This window comes from Papio anubis, chromosome 15, assembly GCF_008728515.1.
Source record: "Papio anubis isolate 15944 chromosome 15, Panubis1.0, whole genome shotgun sequence".
Taxonomy (NCBI): domain Eukaryota; kingdom Metazoa; phylum Chordata; class Mammalia; order Primates; family Cercopithecidae; genus Papio; species Papio anubis.
Window position 1 is genome coordinate 38,476,325 of NC_044990.1, and position 15,700 is coordinate 38,492,024.

Here is a 15,700-nt window from a genome sequence, read left to right on the forward strand (position 1 = left end):
TGCAAGATACCTTGCATACACAATTCACAAACAAGAAGTATATACTATTTTAAAAATAGTATTTGTTACACAGTTCATAGGTATTTCTTCAAAGAAAAAACAGGTCTTAGAAAATTTCAAAAAATAAATTTCAAATTTTTTCTCCTTAGAATTTATGGATTGGTATCTGTTTTAATGAAACTAATTTGTCAAGTGTTTGATGCACACGAATGACATATTAGGATCACCATCATCAGAAACTAATTTATTTCAGGGCCCTTCATGATACTCTGTTAGCTATCTCCCTGGAAAGAGCAGGACAAGTGATACAAACATTAAATATACATGGAGTTCTTTCAAGGAAAAGAAAACCACATTGAGTTGAAACCTTCCTTCCCTCCTGGTCAATAAAAAGAGGAATCTGTGGTAATGACCGGGCCATTGTTATTACTGATTTTGACTCTCTCAATACAAAAAACCATAAAGCAACAGTAAGAAATAGCTTGATATAACGAGCCTACAGTATTAGTTCTCCTGAATTTTAAGAACATTTCAGCTAGGATGCACTATCAGTCTACTCAATTAAGAGGCACATACGTTAAATTTATACCTAAAAAACTACTTTGAAATTTATTGCTGTTTACACAATAGCTGGTTTTAAAAACCTCATGAACTTAACCATTTTTATGGGTCAATACACTTTCAAAGGGAGGATATAATAATATAAATAGTACCTCACATGTTTCTTCTTACCATGATAATAAGTATTTTCATCTCCAAGTACCTATAGCAATTAGGTTTTACAACAATTACTACTTTCCAGGTTTAAGAACATTTTATCAAATTAAACTAGCATGAAAGATCATGCAATTGGTAGGTATCACTTTGCCTTTTATTTTTCAAAAGGGGTCTGCTCTCGTTTATGTTGAGTTGATTTTCAGCTTCAAGTCACTTTTGGCAGTTAAATCATAAGTCTCTAAAAATAAGGGATTATAAAGAGAGGAGGGAGCTACCAGTACAAACCGAATCTAATACCTGTGTGAATTACAATTGGTTGGTTCCAACCAAATGAATTATTTTTACCGTAGGCCACGGTAATGCAGTTTCAGATTGAAATAAAAGGAATAACCACTGATCTGTCTCCTACAGCCTCTGGGCATTCCAATATTGAGCTCAGGTCTGTATAAACAGTTGTTATGATATGCCTAGCACCTACCTCTGAGGGACTGGTGTCAAATTAATCTCCATGTCATCAGTACCTTCTCAACAGGTTTTAAACAGTCTTCTCTTTCCCTCTAAGTCCCAGATCAACAGTTGTCAGGGTCTGAGTCAAGCTGTGCTTCTGCCCACATAGTGGCACTGTCAGCACTGTCGGCTGCTCAAATGATTTTTTAAGCAGAGCAGCCGGTTGCCTTCAGCAGCAATGCTTTTGGGGGCACTGCGTGCTGTTCACCCAGAGTCTCTGGCTGCTCTACAACTGTGCTAGTTAAGGGATCGACAGAAGGAACAACAAATGGCTACAATTAGCATTCGCCCTGCTCCCGCAAAAGAATTTCATTGCTATGGCAACGGGAGTTGCCCAGACAACATAGGGCTTTGGCTGAGAACAGTGTACTGCGTTATACCAAGCATGGAACAAAATAGCCATAGATCAGGCTCCCGCTTCACGGCGCAAAGATCTCTGCCATCATCTTTAAGTTTAATTAACAAGAACTGATTTCTTTTCTTAATTCTGGGAGCCAAGGTTCTGGCTGTTAATAGCCTGAAACAAATATCATTATCGAACCATTCCTTTAAAATACCAGTAAAATAATTAATCATTAAATTAAAATCCTCCTAATTTGATTTTTCTATTTGTAAACACCTTAAGAGTCAGCGTTTAATTTCATTGCTACAAGTGTTATTTACAAATCCATTTTTTCTTCAATCAACTGCTATGACACAAATGTATACAACCTGTAAAAAATTAACTTGCTTCTTTACACCTGGATATTCAACCTCTAGATGTCTGTAATTGTATGAAGGAAGGAGTAACCATATCTAAGCATTTTATATTAGGAGCTACAACCTTGCATGTCTTCTAAATAATTTTACATCAAACAGGAGAATATCTATTACACTGTTTTTGAAGTAAACTTTTAAAGCAGGACACTGAAAACATCTTGAAATTGGTGTAACAGTACTATAAGTAAAATGGAAAAATTAATCAAATGACATAAAAGTGGGTTACCTCAGCCACTATTAAATACCTCTGCAGTCAAGCTTCATAAATTGGATCAGTTCCACTCATAGTCATGTAAAACATTCTATGGATCTTATCCAGTAACACTTCTTAATGAGCCAAGAAGCAGAATATATTCAAGCAACACAGGACAATGGGGCTAGTTGGTATAACCTGGCAGATGACAGTGGTCTAAAATTTTCAAAACTCAAATATTTCCAGAGTACAGTCTCTTTCCCAGCCAACATTCTTGTTAGTACAGAACTAAATATTATCATCAGTAATAACAGTTAACATTTTATTGAGTGCATAGTGCTTTGCATGGCTTGTTTAATTTAGTTTTCACAAATACTCTATAAGGTAGGAATAATTTAGATAAGGAAACCGAGGTGCAAAGAGATTCAGTAACTACCAGCATATAAACAGCAAAGCTGGGATTCAAAACTAAGTAGACCTCTATAGGGTTTTCTTTACTTCAGGTACATTATTAGTATTGTACCACAATAAGCAATAATGTAGTCAATTTTTTTTTTTTTTTTTTTTTTTTTGGAGACACAGTCTTCCTCTATCACCTAGGCCGGAGAGCAGTGGTGCTATCATGCCTCACTGCAACCTCAACCTCCCAGGCTCAGGCAATCCTCCCATCTCAACCTTCCCAGTAGCTGGGACTACAGGCGCACACCACCACACCCAGATAATTTTTGTATTTAGAGATGGGGTTTTGTCATGTTGCGTAGGGCTGGTCTCCAGCTCCTGGGCTCGAGAATCCCCACGTCTTGGCCTCCCAAAGTGCTGGGATTACAGACGTGAGCCACTGCACCTAGCTAATGTAGTCATTTTAAAGCTTCAGTCTCTTTTAGAACAAGGCTAAGTACAAATTCTATAATGGGAAAGGTCTAAACAAAAAACTCTTAGCATGTAAGAATAATATTTAATTTAACCATTCAAATTTCTTAAATAATTATCTGGGGATGTGGGTAAGTGGGGAATGGAGAGAATGAAACACATTAGCTAGTTCTGGTTTTGGTATAAAATGTCTGAATATATACATGTAAAGTGTCTGAACAGAAATTATCTCCCTTAAGAACACATTTAGACATTTATTTTCATTTTATAAAAGATTTTTTTAAAAGTAAACTCTTTATTAGCGGTAAGTAGCTACTAATGAAAATTACAAATATTTTACTGTCTGGCAGAAATGATTCTGCTTTCTAGCTTTTTAAATACTATCTGGATAGTTCAGATCATACTGTATTATTTAGTTCTGAGGCTAATACCAAACAAGTTGAGTTAAAGAACAAAAACAGAAATAATTTCAAGGTTAAAAATGATTTTTATAAATAGACAAACTGGACGAAGCCTAACTTTTGTCCAATCTGTTAGTAAAGGGCAAATATTAGAAAACTTTCCAAGAAATTCGATACCTGAGGCTTCTATTCTCTCATGAACCACAGATATTTATGTAATTCTAATTTATGAGATCAAGAGTGTTTATAAATCACTAAACTTCAGACAAAATGCAGTTGATTTTCGTGACTCCAAATAATACAGTAATACAAATCTGAAAATATAAGTTTTTGTTATACTGATATTTTTTGGACTCAAAACTATTGCATGGGGGAAAACTGCTTTGAACATGTTTGAGCAGTAGCAGTATTGAGATTTTTGAGATAGAAAAGCAAAGATCCTCTGGTGACACTGCCTAATGGCTGGTATTTTCTGAGTAATATCTATATTTTAATTGATCATAATTATACTTGTCACTTACAACGAAATAAACACATTTAAACAGGTATATTCAAAGAAACTCCAGAATAGGTGTGTCTTCCATCCAATTTGTTATAAATATATTTCTTATGCTTATGGATGTTTTAGGATAATAGAAACAAAATTGTAAAAGTGCCAGCACTATATTAAGATCAAACAAAATATGGTATCTGAAAGCACTCTGAAAACTGTAAAGTGCTATAAAAATGTGTGTTTCACAAAAACAGCATTAGCTTTTATGGGCTCAAAGAGATCACCCTTGGCATTTACTTATTTTAAGGAAATCAAAGAACAAAAGAAGATAAAGTATATAAATTCTATGCCCTTCTAACCGACGCCTTCTAATCTATCTCTATTTCTAAAACCCTCATTTAGGCCATCTCCAGCCTCCTCCTTCTGAGACACCTTCACGTTTTAGCTATTTAACTAATTTAAATACATGCTAAACTGAAGAGAAATCTCTCAGCTGATTTTTCCCATTTAATATGTCACAAAACAGGGAGTAAATACAACTTCTGTATCCAACTTATCTTTCTGCTCTCTACTTCTGATATTTTTGAGTGCATCTTCTGTTCCAGAAAAAGTAATCTCCTGATTCCATTCAAAGAAAGGCAATTTATTGAAGTGATTTAGAGAATGGAATTTGCTGTCACAGATCTGGGTTTAATTCTTGCCTCTGTCATTTATCAGCTTTATGATTTTGGGCAAGTTACTTAACCTTTCTAAGCCTCAGTTTGAGACAATGCAAATAATACACTCAATAGTGTCTGACATGTAGTAAGTGGTCAAACACTAGCTACTTTATTCTTTTTGGAATCCTATCTTTCTAAAATAGATTCTCACTTCTCTCACCTCTTATGTCTGGGGCAATCTATTCCCTCTGCTCTGCCATTTAGCAGTAACCAACCTGTAGACAGAATTTCTGAGTTTGTATCTTGACTCTGCCACTTAATAGCTATAATGAGCTGCAAAAGCACCCTTTCCAATTATAAATATAGCAAATTGAGAATGAAAATCGAAACTGTTTGCTTACAGAAAAATAAGCTCTAGTTTGTAAAAATGGAAGGTTCCACATTAGCTTAATTAGTCACTGAAGAAGGTAGATCTGAGACTAATCATCCTTTTGTCACTTGGATTATTATCAGTCTTGTCAAACCTAACCTAAAATACTTTCTACTATCAATTTCTCATTTGGCTCTTAATTTACTTGAACTCTTGCTATGTGCTAGGTTGCACTGAGAAGTTTTCAGGCATTACTGGATTTTAAGCCTCACAAAGAACCAAGGCTAGAATGATTATAATCCCATTTTACTGACCAAAAAACCTGAGGCACAAGAAGCAAGTGACTTGCTAAAGGTTACACAGCTAGTAAAGTGGCAGCCTACATACTTAACCTCTTTTCCATACAGGTATAGTAAAGATCATTACAGACTTATGAACAGACCTATGAACTATTCGTTCAATGTTTAGTTTTTCTGTTTAAATGCTTATATGTTCTGTATTGCTCATACAGCTTATGTTATATACATATTCTCCTTAGAGTTCAAACTACATGGTGTCAGATTCAGTACTTATTTTCAATTATTTAGAAGTCACAGAACTTGTTTCAATACCACACAACTTCTAAGCACTAAATAAACGTTCATTGATAATGAAGAAAATGTGCACAGCCAGGGCAAGGTCAACGTAGCATCACCCACATGCTGGAAATAATTTGCAATAAAATTATAAAATATTAAAACTTAATGAGCACAGTCTCAATTAGGAAATTGAAAATCTGCTCATTAAACTTGCAGATGATACTTAGTTGGGCAGGGGTTAAATGCTTTAGAAGACATAGAATTTAAAATGACCTTGATAGATTAGAGAAATAGTTCATCAAAAACAGGATGAAGTTCAATTAAGAGAAGAACAAAATGGTATACTCAAGAACCAAAAACATACCACACAGATTAAAGAAAGAATGAGCGGCTAGGCACATTGACGGAAAAGAAGCCACAAATGATACAATCTGCTACTTGTTGGCAAAAGGGGCTATTTTTTTATCTTTACCTATCAGTGGCTTAGAATTTTGTTTTGCACATTGAAATCACAAAGATAGTTTCAAAAAAATACAGTGCTCAGACCCTATCTTAAACCAATTAAATCAGAATATGTGGAGCCAATAGAAAAATTCTCTAGGTATTTCTAATGTGGCCAAGGTTCAGAATACATATGAATATACAGGATAATATACAGGATACGATATAGAATTAATCACATCCTGTATAGCCATATAATGAGCCTTATAAAAAATAATAGCTATTATTATGTATGATTAGACACTGAAATATATGGCTCACAAAAAGACTAATAAAAATATAATATTAATCAATGATGATTCCAAATACTCAAAATGGATAAAGATGATCTAGATCTTGTGGTTCTCAAAGTGTGGTTCTTAAATGAGTAGCATTTGGGAATTGAGAAATGCAAATTCTCATGCCTACCATAAACCTACTGAATTAGTAACTCTGGGTTGAGCCCAGAAACCTGTATTTTGACAAGACCACAGGTAATTCTGGTGCATGCTGAAATTTGAGAACCAAGGCTATAAGCTAAGAAGCTAACTTTCTTTTCTTATAGCATCTGTTTTCTCTTATAATTACATAATTATTATGTGCCTTTTTTTGTAAGCCATTTCAAATTCTTCCTAGAAATAAGTAGGGTATATAAACTAACTTTTAAAAAGTTATAATCTACTAATACTTTCACTATTGATATACCTTTTATTAAACAGATACATGTGGTAAATTTAGTAAAAAGGAAGGAAGGGAGGAAGAAAGGAAGGAAGGAAGGAAGGCAGGCAGGCAGCGGGGGAAATCTGCTAAAGTTGCTGTTAAAATTGCATGGAAGAGAACTTAATTCATTGGTTGGCTCAGTTGGCATCATGTAGACTAAGGTTAGTCACAGTTATTTTTACAGATCCATTAATCTGCTACCTAATTACCCAAAACCCTTGGGGAAGGAGGTGTGAACCCATCTGAGGTTCCAGCTATTTCTTGCCACTGGGATTTAGGTCTGTCTGATTTTCATTCACCTATTTCCAACCCATTACTCCAGTACATCAGAGTCAATAGTATTTATTATCAGTAATGATAAAAACGTACAAATAAAACCTACTCAATGGCAGCACTGAAAAATCATCACAAACAGTAATGATAATAATTTATCCTAATAGAGAAATAACAGAGGACAGACTTGAATAAGCACTTCACATAATAGAATATCCACAAAAGCAAATAAGCCTATGAAAAGGTACTCGTATTACTCATAGAAAAAATGCAAATCAAAACCACACTGAGATACCCTACTGGAATTACTAAAACTCTTATACCTGGCTTATGGAAGTATAAACTGGTGCAACTATTTTGGAAAACTGTTGGACAGTATTTACTAAAGCTGAATATATGCATATCCAACAAAACATCAATTACACTCCTAGGTGTATGTCTGATAGAAGCAAAAGACATACACAATAAGAACATTCTTAGCCATGTTATTTGTAATAGTTCAAATCTAGATACAACATAAATATCCACTGATAAAAGGGAAAAAAGTCGTGATATGCCCTTATAGTGGAATACTAAACAATTGTAAGAATAAATGAATTACAGCTTCATACAACAACATGGATACAAAGTGTACAATCCTATTTTTGGAAAGAACAAGGTAAAGCTAGTTTATGCTCAGAGTCAGGACATGTATGGAATGTGAGGTAATGACTGGCCACGGGGCTACTGTGTTTCTAATTAAATTCTGTTTCTTGATCTGGGTGCTAGTTATAGAGGCAAGCTCATTTAATCAACATTCATCAAGCCATATACTTAGGATGGTTTACTTTTCCGTATGTATGTGATTCTACCATATAAAGTTTACATTTAAAATGAAGGAAGAAGCTAGGGAGTATATGGTAAGTTTAAATAAAATTTAAAAAACCTTCCTAAATCTCAATACACAATGCCAAGTAATTTAGTGAAGAGGGGGCTTCAGCTTCACAGAGGTAATAATTTTTTTTTTCTCTCTCTCTTTTTTTTTTTTTTTTTTTAAGAGACAGGGTCTGCTCTGTCCCCTAGGTTGGAGTGCAGTGGTGGGATCATGGCTCACTGCAGCCTCAACCTTTTGGGCTTGACTGATCCTCCTAACCCAGGCTCCTGAGTAGGTGGGACCATGGGTGCACGCCACCAGAACTGGCTAATTTTGAATTTTCTTTTTTGTAGAAACAGTATCTCACTAGTTGCTCAGGCTGGTCTCGAACTCCTGGGCTCAAGCTATCCTCCTGCCTCAGCCTCCCAAAGTGCTAGGTTACAGGCATGAAATACCACATCTGGATCAGTTATAGTCTTTTATTTCTGGTTTTGAAATAGTGCTTGGCATTTTTTGAAAGAAAAATACCTTTTTAACATGGTTAAAGAAGATCTTAGTGCAAAAATACAAAGAGATTATAGATAGAACTGGAGATTTGTTTAGTAGAGTGTGTGGTGAACCATACAGGCCTACAACACAAAAAAGCAAACTTTGGAAAACATATAAGGATGGGCCTGGGGCACAGAAACTACCACAAGGAGAGTGGTATCAGCAGGATATGAAAACTAATCACAAATAACTTAATTATTCTCAAAACCCCTTTTCTAGTTATGAAAACAATATGTAGAAGACACAGAGTTAATTTCTAGGAAATATCACATTTCTACAACATAGTACCTAAAGTTACTGACTTGTATTATTTCATCTCATCACTAAATACATTTCTTTCTCACCCTCAGCAGATCAAGACTTCTTATATTTAGGCAAGGAAAGGGAACAGGGATCAGTAAATGAAGAGAAAGTAAGTTAACAGAATGAAAAGTAATAGGCGGTGTTCAGCTTCCAGTAAGTGAGTAGCAAACAGAGAGACCAGTGTTTAAAAAGTGATGAAAGTGGCTGGGCGCTGTGGCTTTGGGAGGCAGAGGTGAGCGGATCATGAGGTCAGGAGTTCGAGACCAGCCTGGCCAACATGGTGAAACCCCATCTCTACTAAAAATACAAAAAAAAGTAGCCAGGTGTGGTGGTGTGTGCCTGTAATCCCAGCTACTTGGGAGGCTGAGGCAAGGAGAATTGCTTGAACCTGGGAGGTGGAGGTTGTAGTGAGCCGAGATCACGCCACTGTACTCCAGTCCAGGAGACAGTGCAAGACTCCGTCTCAAAACAAACCAAATAAACAAACAAACAAAAAACAAAAAGTGATGAAAGCCTTGAGACTTATTAGAGAGGCTGCTATTGTCAAAGGCTGCAAGTGTAGAAACAGGTCCTGGGAGATGTCTCAGGCAGGACTTTGCCCTATAAGACTGTCAGAGATTTTCCTTAATCCACTATGCCCTTCACTTTTTTCTTCTGGCATATTAAAAAATAGAGCATACATCATCACTCTCATTTGAGAAGCTGCTTGATAACAGATAACAAAGAATTTTAAAAGATCTTTTACTTTCTATTTTCTCCTCCTTTAGTGCATGGGGAAAACTAAGAAAAAGTTATGACATATTCTTTCCATCCAGTGATAAAATAGCACTTTGGATTTAATAAAACTCTGTTCATGGTTTATCAAATATCAACTTAAAAACTCTTCAGAGTAACTATATTAACAAGATATGAGTAATAAAAGAGCTGATAATAAAAGTTTCTTAGTTGTCTCTTATATTTGTAGACTTGAAGTTATATAGATTGAGTTACTGGCTCGTCAGAGCTAAAATACAAGATGTTTTAACATTTTTAAATGCTAAATCCTAACAGTATTTCCTAGTTCATTTTTCAGTATGAATATGTTGGTAAATGTGTACTTTGTTGTTATTTGCATATCATATTAGCATTGTTATGCTGCATACATGCTTTAACGGAGGAAAGTATGCAAATATAATTTAATAGGCCTAATTATCTTATCTGAAAATAAAAAAGGTTGTCAGACTTTTTTTAACCTTAAGGTGGCAATACGAACTAGGTGAGGGTACATAAAGTCAATATATGAGGTAAATGAGTGATGCTCTATTGTTTTCTTTGGTATATCTCAGTGTTCCTTTGTTTCATTATTCTTCTAGAAATTGGAATAAGACAGCTCTTCTGACTAATTAACCCAAAGAGGTTTGACTAATAGAAGGAGACGGCAAGCATGATTACTTAAATGATCACGTACATAGCACTTAATGATCATTCTCATTTATTCCAATATTAGTGTTAATAAATGGTAAAACTGTTTAGGCCAAATGCCATCACATCACAATAATGTACACCATGGCTAACACTAATAATTTCTAATTTGCTTGGGAATCAATAAGACATTATAGCATTTTTAATGCATGTCAATTCCTGCTTCAAAAAATTCATAAACCCTTTAAAAGTAGAAAAATATTTAGTATTTATTTCTTTACCTAGACGAAATAACAAGCTGTCTAACCATCATTTCCCCTCCAAACCACAGTTCCAGCTATGCTAACTATATCCCGGGCTTTCATGAGATCAGTGTAATATATGAAAAGTCACTTCTTTACAAAAAAGCCAATGATTATAACTAACATCAGTGTTTCAAAATGCTAATTTCATCCTACCCTCTTGCTTACTAAGGAGTCAGTGCATACACATTATCTATCAGAGTTTTACACACTACCAGAAGGGTACCTTTGCTCTAAAAAGCAAAAAAAAAAAAAAAAAAAAAAAAGTACAGTGGTACTTGATTTTTCTCTATTGCTCATTTCTATCATTTTTTTGTTTTTCTTTTTTTGCACATTAAGAATGACAAGGGAAGAAAATAATTCAGAAATGTACTGCAAAATCACTGGCCAATGTTATCTATAGAACACAAAAGAAAAGGTTGGAAGGGTGTTCATTTTATATGCAAAAGCACATTTATTATCCTGAGCTAGTGGCACTACCATTATTCACTCCTATCATCCCTATCACTCCTTAGGAATGCATATTGAAGAGCACTTTAATTTCTGGATCACATAAAAATGATAAGCTGAGAGTTAGAACAGAGAAAATTCCTCTTTAGGTTTATATACAGTATTGGAAGAGAGAAAGTGAAGAGGATTAATGCAAAATAAAAGTACAACCAGTGTATTTTAGGAGAAAAGGAGATAGATAACCAAATGAAAGAAGAGATTTCAGCTCCTGGTTATATCTTAATAGAGATAAACTTAGAAGCTCAAACAGCTGCTAGATGGAAGCTCCAGTTCCTTACAATTTAGGTTTCTCCAAAGGGCTGCTCACAACATGGTGTCTCCCATAGCCAAAGAAGAGGGAGAGAGAACAGAGCACCCAAGATGAAAGCCTCAGCATCTTTTTTTTTTTTTTTTTTTTTTAGATGGAGTCTTGCTCTGTTGCCCGACGGGAGTGCAGTGGCACAATCTCAACTCACTGCAACCTGTGCCTCCTGAGTTCAAGCAATTTCCCTGCCTCAGCCTCCCGAGTAGCTGGAACTACAGGCGCATGTGACCATGCCCGGCTAATTTTTTGTATTTTAGTAGAGACGGGGTTTCACCATGTTGGCCAGGATGGTCTCAATCTCCTGACCTTGTGATTTGCCCGCCTTAGCCTCCCAAAGTGCGGTATTACAGGGGTGAGTCACTGTGCCCGGCCGCATCTTTTATAATCCAAGCTTGTTAGTGAGATATCATTTCTGCCATATTTAATTGGAACAATGTTTGAGGTGGGGAGTGGATTATATAAAGGTGTGAAAACAAAGAGGCAGAGATCACTGGGTACCATTTTAAAGTCTGGTTACAATGTTTCTATTATTATGGCAAAGTAAAATAGTATCTAGGACTATGCCAAACAGTGTACCATAATCATATATCATGTCTTTTTTTCTAAAATTAATAATGATCTTTTTTTTTAAGTGTCTATCATTAAGGCTTTCTAAAATTATCCCCAAAGCTTTTGAATACAATTGTACAAATGATCATTCAGATTAACTGTAAGTTTCACATTTTCCCCTGATCTTCCCTGCTATGCTTTGAATGGCTGTCCCCTCCCAAACTCATGTTGAAATTTAATTGCCATTGCAGTAGTATTGTGACATGAGAACTTTACAAAGTAATTAGGCCATGAGGCGTCTCTTAATTAATGGATTGATGCCATTATTGTGAGAATAGGTTCCTTCCAAAGGATGATGAGTCCAGACCTGTTTGGTTTCCCTTAGCCCATCACCATGGGAAGATGCAGTAAGAAGGCCCTCACTAGATGCCACAGCCTCAATCTTGAACTTCCCAGCCTCCAGAGCTGTGAGCCAATAAACTTCTGTTCATAATAACTTACCCAGTCTGTGTAATCCATTAAAACAGTAATAAATAGACAAAACAATCTCCAAGAACCTTCTATCTTTATGCTTTTTCAAATATTGTACTAATTTTTTTCTGCTACCTTGTTTTCCATATCCAAGAGATCCTTGTTTCCTAATTCTTTTTCATACATACATCTTTATATATGTGTATACACATGTGTATATATACACACACATGTGTATACACATGTGTATATATACATATATGTGAATATATGTATATATGTGTACATATGTATATACATATATGTGTGTACACACACACACATATGTGTATGCATGTATCCTCTTCCTTTCATCATTGAAATAGTCTTTTAGGCTGCGCACGGTGGCTCATACCTGAATCCCAGCACTATGGGAGGCTCAGGAGGGAGAATCATTTGAACTCAGGAGTTTAAGACCAACCTGGGCATCATAGTGAGATTCTGTCTTCACAAAAAATAAAAAAGTTAGCTGGGCATGGTGGTACATGCCTGTAGTCCTAGCTACTCAGGAGGCTGATGTGGAAGGATAGCTTGAGTCTGGGAGATCAAGGCTGCAGTGAGTTATGATCATGCCACTGCACTTCAGCCTAGGCAACAGAGAGAAACCATCACCAAAAAAAAAAAAAAAAAAAAAAAAAAAATTGTCTTTGATATGTCTGAAATTATAATTGTGGTGTTTTGCTTGAAATTTTTCTTTTGTTCTTCATATTTCCTCTTTTTATTAAGAGCTCCTTTGTTTTTCCTTTTTTCTCCATGTTAAATGTTTTCCTCAAATGTTAGCTAATGAATTCCTGGCCCAAATTAATATTTAAGAGCAAACATTTTGTGTGAATAAGTAAGTTGGTCAGCTAATGGGTTTCTCTGTGTAATTCTCTTGCTCTGAGCTAGTACTGTGGGGAGGAGCAGACTAGTATCAGAAAGCCTGTTCTCTAGACTGTTTATTATATCCAGAGATGTATTCTGTCATCTGCTTGGAACATAAACTTGGCTTCTGTATGCTAAGAACTAAGTGGCAGAAGGGAGTCAGAAGAGGCTTTTTCCATTCATTTCCACTTTTTTCTCTTTAGGTCATCTTGTGTTTACATAATCTCTGTTTGCAGTAGAAATCTCGCTCCTGTTTCATATTCCCATTCTAGATTCTTGAGTGCAATTGTTTCAAATGATAAATCTCTGATCTCCTGGAAGGGTGGCGGAAAGGGAAGTGAGTTGATGCAGTACAGCATAATGGTTAAAATTCTGGATTTCGGAGTCAGACTGTCTAGATGGTAGCTGAACTGCTCCTTTTCCAGTCCCATTTTTCAGCTGTATGGCTCACTAGTTCTGTCAGCAGTTCCTGGCCCCAATAATTCCTGAGCTCTCAGAGTCCTGGGAGGGATGGATCAGTCCATTTGCCACTGGGGCCCTGTGGTGTTGTGGGTTGAACTGTGTCCCCTCAAAAAGAAATGTTGAAATCCTAACCCCTAGTACCTGTGAATGTCAACTGTATTTGGAAATAGGATCTTTGAAGATGTTATCAGGCAAACTCAGGGTCATACTAGATTAGGTTGAGTGCTCATCCAATGACTGGTGTCCCTATAAGGCGGCCACATGACAAGTTAAAGGACACGTGGGAGAACACTATGTGATGATGGAGACACACACTGGAGTGATGCAGCAACAAACCAAGGAACACCAAGGACCGCCAGCAACGCCCAGGGCTAGGAGAGAGGCATGGAACAGATTCTCCCACAGAACTGCCAGAAGGAACCAGCATTGCCAACATCTTATTCCAGACTTCCAGCCTCCAGAATTGTGAGGCAATAAAGTTTTGTTTTCAGCCTTCCAATTTGTGCTAATTTGCTATGGTAGCCCTAGGAAAATAATACGTCAGGATTCCAGCTTTACCCTCGCATCATCATCTTTTCCATCTTTCCTGTCTCTATATATTGTTGTTCCAGATTAAAGATATCTTGATGCTACAGGTACTGGGAATTGTTTTTGTGACTCTTTCTCTTGGTGGCTCTGTGGTGACTGACTCCCAAGGACAAAAGGAGGTAAAAAATATCTTTATTATTCTATTTTAAAAGCAAAATTCTCCATAGTCTTAATTTTCAACTTTTTTCTGCTAAACTAGTTCATATTACTTCATGTATTTTAAGTACAGTCCAAGACATAGTCACGGCAAGAAAATTAATTTCCATGTCTCCAATTACTAAACCCATTCTATGTACCATTCTCGTTGAAGGATTTACAATAACTTTCTATTGGCAAATGTATCACGGAAGGAAAGTGAAGAAGGGGAAGGAATGAGGAAGTGCCAGCATAGTTTGAATTTATTGAGTAGCTACTCAATTCCAGGCACTACATCACAAATCTGGGCACCTTCACACACTTTCATTTAGTCTTCCTAACAGTCTATGAAACACATAGAGTAATTTCTCTTCTTATAGCTGAGGAAAAGAAAAATGTAAAGACAAATAACCTGCCACAGTCACCCTGATAGTAAGTCAAGAATTTAAACCAAGACCTGTTTGAACTCAAAGCCCAAACCTGACTCTGAACTGTTTTTCAAGGTCAAACTCCTCTGCCAGACCATTCACTTGTAGAAACAGTGTTTGAAAATCTGGCTAGTTTTATGCGTTCACAAATAGTTACTGAATAAGAATGACTACTGCTATTTTTTTAAAGTGCCTACTATGTGTAAGATATTTTGCAAATTATTTATTTTTATACTGACAGCAATTTTAAAAGGTGGTTTCTGTATCTGTGGCTACTTGGAACTGACCTTTACGGAGGGCAAATAAAGTAAAATATAAATCCAATGGTATCTTATAAATAAATACCAAGTGTTGTTTTCTTAGAAAAGATTTCAGACACAAAATGCAGTTGGCACATGCCTGGAAGAAATTCAGCTACAGTAGGGTCCCCCTATCCCTGCCCTAACGCCTACTACAGATGGAATACAACAGCAAAAACACTGGTGAACCACACATGGTTATAATCCAAAAGAGTTTTCATTATTTTCCTATAACTACTACACTTTTCAAAACACAAAATATCTCATCCTCTCAGAAAATCTGATGACTGCTTGGCTGGTGCTCTATAGCACACCCAGTCTGCCTACTGCCTAACTGAGCATTGTAGTCACACGCGGAGATTACTTTTTAGAACCTTTAGGCTACTGGGGACAATCTGCCCTTTTTCACAGGGCCTGGGAGGCACCTTGGCTACTTTTCTTCCCGTGGATTTCACACACTGTACTATCACTACGTAAGTAATCATCTCCCTCTGCAATTAATGTAAAACTTACTTTGTGTCTCCCTGATCACTTTCCTCTGACATTCCTTAGAGGAGATGCATCATCCCCCACTGATCTTGCCTCCTTCCCCCAGCCAGAGACTATGACTTTAAGGAAGAGAC

General features: G+C 36.2%; 1 protein-coding gene and 1 long non-coding RNA gene across 3 annotated transcripts in view; both read right to left on the bottom strand.

The window, feature by feature from the left end:
• LOC108582900 overlaps positions 1-2,884 on the bottom strand; it is a 72,312-nt gene extending 69,428 nt beyond the window's left edge. The window contains exon 1 of the long non-coding RNA XR_001896902.3: positions 1,196-2,884. This is a non-coding gene — a long non-coding RNA (uncharacterized LOC108582900). The remainder of the gene's footprint in view (positions 1-1,195) is intronic.
• Positions 1-15,700, bottom strand: part of DIAPH3 (diaphanous related formin 3) — a 495,444-nt gene that overhangs the window by 83,557 nt on the left and 396,187 nt on the right. The window lies entirely within an intron of this gene.